Here is a 4,674-nt window from a genome sequence, read left to right on the forward strand (position 1 = left end):
AATACACTTGTTGCCAAAGTTTCATGGTCTTGCAGGTGAGGACCCGTGCAAACACTTGAAGCAGTTTCATGTCGTCTGTTCCACCATGAAGCCTGCAGATGTACAGGAGGACCATGTATACTTGAAGGCTTTCCCTCATTCTTTGGAGGGTAATGCGAAAGACTGGCTGTACTACCTAGCACCCAGGTCATCACAAGCTGGGATACCTGAAGAGATTGTTCCTTGCCAAGTTCTTTCCTGCTTCAAGGACAACAGCCATAAGGAAGGAGATTTCTGGCATCAAGCAGCAATCTGGGGAGACCCTTATGAGTACTGGGAGAGGTTCAAGAATCTCTGTTCAAGCTGTCCACACCATCAGATTTCTGAACATCTCCTTCTGCAGTATTTTATGAAGGCTTGCACCACATGGATCGAAATATGATTGATGTCGCAAGTGGTGGTGCCCTTGTAACATAACCCCAGCTGCAGCCAGACAACTAATAGAGAACATGGCTTCAATTCTCACAATTTGGCACAAGGAGTGATGCATAGTTGTTAGAGGTGTTCATGATGTAGGAGCAGCCGAGTACACAAAGAAGTTGGAAAGTAAGATTGATGCTCTCTACTACACTGGTCAATCACTTGCTTCCAATCAGAGAGCTCCAGCTACAAGAGTTTGTGCCTTTGTACATCTGTTGATCATTTTACAGACTCTAGCCCAGCATTGCAACAACAGCCTTCTCTTCTACACCAGTGGACACACCTCAGCTTATGCAGCAAATATTTTCCAACAACAATAGGCCTCAACAACAAACAAAACCACCATGATTTGTCAACCAACAGATATAATCCAGGATGGAGGAATCACCCTAATTTGAGATGGGGAAACCAGGGTAACCAGCAGCCCCAACAATTTCAAAATGTGCAACCACCTCCACAACAAAGAGTTGCACCTGCACCACAAGCTGCTCCTGTTCCACCTGTACCCACACCAGCTCCTGCTGCAGCACTGCACCTTCTTCTTCTACTTCATTGGAGGAGTTAGTCAGGATGATGACCCTTCAAAATATGCAATTTCAGCAGGAGACTAGGGCCTCAATCCAGAGTTTGACAAATCAAATGGGGCAGATGGCCACTCAGCTAAACCAGGCACAGGCCTCAGAATTCTGACAAGCTTCCATCACAGACGGTGGAAAATCCTAGAATGTGAGTGCCATTACTTTGAGATCCTGGAAGAACATTGAAGTCCCACTTCCGAGCCTACACCTCCAAAGGAAGCCGACCCTGCCACACTTCAGAGAAAGCGTGATGCTCATGCAGCTGGTCCTTCCACATCTGGTGCGACTTCTACACCTTCCACCTCTACTGCTGCACCTTCGATACCTCTTCCTTTCCCTCCAAGAGCCATTCCAAGCAAAAAGATGGAAGAGGTTGACAGGGAGATCTTAGAAACTTTCAGGAAGGTGGAGGTGAACATACCTCTGTTGGATGCCATTAAACAGATTCCCAGATATGCAAAGTTCTTGAAGGAGCTATGCACGCACAAAGGAGGCTAAAGGGAAACGAAAAGATCAGCATGGGCAGAAACGTGTCAGCATTAATAGGTAAATCTGTTCCTCAGATTCCTGAGAAGTGCAAGGACTCAGGTACATTTTGTGTACCTTGCATCATAGGTAACAATAATTTGAAAATGCAATGCTTGATCTTGGTGCTTCAATAAATGTAAATGCCTCTGTCTATTTTAAATCTCTTTCTCTTGGACCCCTGCAACCTACGGGTGTGGTGATTCAGTTGGCAAATAGAAGTGTTGTCCACCCCGCAGGTTTGGTTGATGATGTTTTGGTTCGTGTCGGTGAATTGATTTTCCCCAGCTGATTTTTACATTCTTGACATGGAAGAGGATTTTCACATGGTTCTGCACCAATCATTTTAGGCAGACCATTTTTGAAAACGGCACGAACCAAAATTGATGTCCATGCAGGTACTTTGTCCATGGAGTTTGATGATATTGTTGTGCGATCAACATTCTGGATGCCATGAAACATCCTTCTGAGGATCATTCTGTTTTTCACGTGGATATTATTGATGATGTTGTTGATGGATTGATTTCTGATTTCCACTCTTTCCATACATTAAAACATTCATCCGTGTCTGAGTTATCTGAATTTGCATGCATTGATGTTCTTGATTCTTATTTTGATTCTGATGATGCTGAATATGATGTGGATAATGTTGAATGTACAGAGTTTGACTCTCTGGATGTTGTACCTATTCACTTTGATGTTATACAATCAGGTTGCACTAACCATGTTGCAGGAAGTACATATGCATCTGATTGTTATGCTCAGGTACAGGCTATGGAACCCATTTCTCCCTCCCCTCTGGTTCCTGATATTCAGCCAGCATCCAGTACTCTAGAGTTGAAACCACTGCCAAACAACCTCAAGTATGTCTACTTAGAGGAGGAGGACAAACTGCATGTCATCATTCCACCTCCCTCACTGCTGAACTTAAATTGCGTTTTCAGATTTGATAAGTTAGGGTTCTTGGTTCTGATTTTTGTGATTTCAGTTTTGAAGTGTTTAATTACTCATTTCCATGTCTAGCTAAATTCGTGTATTGACTCCTTGATAAAAAATGCAATGAAGCTTTGAGGTTGTGCTTGTTTGTGAAATCTGCCATGTTTTTGTTCTGAATTCGTGGAATGCATGTGGTGAATCTGTCAATGCTTAATTTACAGAGTAATTGCATGTGTTTTGTTTAAGATACGTTCATGCTTAATGTATGTAGCTTGGCTGTCACGAATTTAAGGATGTGTGCATTGCTCAAGTGCATAATGAAGCTAGATTGTAATTTCGCTTAGTGAATTATTATCTAGTGGATTGAGACAAGGCAGGGTTGGTGTTAATTTGGTGGCCTATGATAAGTGAAATTGCGTTTGAATCAGGGATGTCAATACGGTTTTAGTCACTGTAGCATTTAAATTAATCTATTGATTAACATTCTGAATTTGTCTGCCAACCCCCCCTTGTGTTTATTGTTGTGTTCATCTGGAAAATTCGCTTTGAATGAAAATATTGGTCGTTGGGAGACGACTTGGTTCACTTTCATGTACTGCATTTAATATGTTTTAATTTGGTGGGGTACGACCTCTATCAAATTTGGCGTCGTTGCCGGGGATGACTTTCCCGATGAAAGTTTGTTGACACTCTCTACTTCTTCCTCACCTTGGTTTGCTAACATTGTTAATTATCTTGCTGCTTCTATTTTTCCTCCCCTAGCATCCAGAGCTCAATGTGATAAACTCAAGAGCGATGCTAGGTATTACATTTGGGATGACCCCTATCTGTGGAAAATGTGCAGTGATCAGGTTACCAGGAGATGCATTCCGGACCATGAGATTGACTCGGTCCTCAAATTTTGTCATTCATCTGCACCTGGTGGTCACCTTGGCACGCAAAGGACAGCTCGTAAGGTGCTAGATTGCGGATTTTATTGGCCCACCATCTTCAAAGATGCGTGGAGGATTTGTAGCACATGTGAGGAATGCCAACGAGTAGGAGGAGCCATTTCTTGGAGACAATAAATGCCTCAACAACCCATGCTATTTTGTGAGGTGTTTGACGTCTGGGGTATAAATTTCATGGGCCCTTTCCCTGTCTTTTTTGGTTTCACTTACATCTTGCTTGCTGTTGATTATGTTTCAAAATGGGTGGAAGCCAAAGCCACTAGAACTAATGATGCTCGAGTTGTTGTGGATTTTGTTAGGTCTCACATATTTTGCAGGTTTGGAGTTCCTCGAGCTATTGTTAGTGACCAAGGCACCCATTTTTGCAACAGATCCTTGGGGGTTGTGCTTCAAAAGTACGGGGTTGTGCATAAACTTTCTACACCATATCACCCCCAAACTAATGGGCAAGCCGAGATCTCAAATAGAGAAATCAAGAGGATCTTGGAGAAGATTGTGCAGCCCAACAGGAAGGATTGGAGCAATAGACTTGAGGACGCTCTATGGGCTCACAGGACTGCTTACAAGGCACCTATAGGGATGTCTCCTTATCGGGTTGTCTTTGGTAAGCCATGCCACCTTCCAATGGAGATAGAGCATCGAGCCTACTGGGCTGTCAAGTCATGCAACTTCTCTCTTGATCAAGCTGGGGAGGAAAGGAAGCTGCAGTTGAACGAGTTGGATGAGATCCGTTTGGAGGCATATCAGAACTCTATGTTCTACAAGGAGAAGACCAAGAGATTCCATGATAGCTCCATTGCTAGAAAGGAATTTGTTGTTGGTCAGCAAGTTTTACTGTATAACTCCAGACTTGGACTCATGGGGGTAAGTTGAGATCAAAGTGGATTGGTCCTTTTGTTGTCACTAATGTTTATCCTTATGGTACAGTTGAAATCAAAAGCCAGTCCACAGATAAGAGCTTCAAAGTGAATGGGCATCGTCTTAAGCCATTCCTCAGCAATCCTGCCTTGGTGGATACTGTTGTGGAGGAAACTTCCCTGCTTGACCCCACTGCTGTTTCACCATGATTCAGGGAGTTTTCTTTCCCCTTCTTCTTTACTTTTATTGCACTTGTCCAGGTTTTTCTGTCTGTTGTTGTTTCCGTTTGTTTGATTCCTTTTTGTTAATTTGTGTTAGTTAGTGTTATGTTTTTGCTTTCTGTTTGGAACACTCACTTCACTTTTGGA

General features: G+C 43.0%; 1 non-coding gene across 1 annotated transcript; it reads right to left on the reverse strand.

The window, feature by feature from the left end:
- Nucleotides 1-254: 254 nt before the first annotated feature.
- Nucleotides 255-360, reverse strand: LOC114172400. Its single transcript, XR_003602074.1, has one exon. It is a non-coding gene; the product is annotated as a small nucleolar RNA R71 (small nucleolar RNA).
- Between the last annotated feature and the right edge of the window lie 4,314 nt (nt 361-4,674).

This window comes from Vigna unguiculata, unplaced genomic scaffold, assembly GCF_004118075.2.
Source record: "Vigna unguiculata cultivar IT97K-499-35 unplaced genomic scaffold, ASM411807v1 contig_54, whole genome shotgun sequence".
NCBI classification, from domain to species: domain Eukaryota; kingdom Viridiplantae; phylum Streptophyta; class Magnoliopsida; order Fabales; family Fabaceae; genus Vigna; species Vigna unguiculata.